At 55.7% G+C, this 966-nt stretch overlaps 1 non-coding gene across 1 annotated transcript; it reads left to right on the forward strand.

Moving 5' to 3' along the window:
• Nucleotides 1-470: 470 nt before the first annotated feature.
• TRNAR-UCG lies at nucleotides 471-555 on the forward strand. The gene has a single exon. It is a non-coding gene; the product is annotated as a tRNA-Arg (tRNA).
• Nucleotides 556-966: the final 411 nt, after the last annotated feature.

Below are 966 nucleotides of genomic sequence, written 5' to 3' on the forward strand. Positions count from 1 at the left end.
TCGGGGGCGTGCGACCCAAGCTGACGAGTCTGCCTTCCTGTTCGACGGCCTGGTAAAGAGAGGGGCCGCGGAAGGTGTGGACAGAGGACACTGTGCACGGAGGGCACCTGACTTCTCCGGGGGGCCTCTCATCCCAGGAACCCGCGTGCCTGCGCGTGTCCCTAACGTCACTGCAGACCCAGATGACTCTCCAATCCCCCCCCCACCATGCCCCCGCAACCCTGGAATGTCCCAGCCGTGGCTGGATTTCCCTGTCACGCTTTGAGAGTTCTCAACTCTTCCGGAGATCAGCCGTGAGACCTGCACCGATGATATACTCTCTCTTCCTCAGTTTTCCCAGCAGCGGAAGCGAACGCACCGGCACCTGCTTCTCAGAGACGGGGGCGTTAAATGAGCTAATATGTGAAAGCATGCAACAGAGCCAGGGCAGAGTAATTACTAGATGAATGTGTAAGGATAACGGTGGGGGCGCCTGGGTGGCTCAGTCGGTTAAGCGTCTGACTTCGGCTCAGGGCGTGATCTCACGGTTCACGGGTTCGAGCCCCGGGTCGGGCTCTGTGCTGACAGCTGGGAGCCTGGAGCCTGCTTCGGATTCTGTGTCTCCCTCTCTCTCTGCCCCTCCCTCACTCGTGCCGTCTCTCTCTCTCTCTCTCTCAAAAATAAATAAAAACATTAAAAATAATGGTGACGTTCACCTTGAACACCTTTTTTGAAAGAAAGAGCCTAGAGTCTCACTAGGTATAGTGAGATATCTGCCTGTCTCACCACACGTCGTGAGGAAAAAAATAGTCTCCGACACTCAGGCCAAGACATCTTGATGCCTGACAGATGCTCCGTGCCCCCTAGGGCCACCTGCCATGGCTACCTGTCCATGACTGCCCTGGGTCGGCTCGTACCTGATATGTGTCTAGAGTCTGAGGGAAGTTCTCTCCTCGATTTTCAGTCCTCAAAGCCATCTAACTCCAA

Source organism: Lynx canadensis, chromosome D2 (assembly GCF_007474595.2).
Source record: "Lynx canadensis isolate LIC74 chromosome D2, mLynCan4.pri.v2, whole genome shotgun sequence".
NCBI classification, from domain to species: Eukaryota; Metazoa; Chordata; class Mammalia; order Carnivora; family Felidae; genus Lynx; species Lynx canadensis.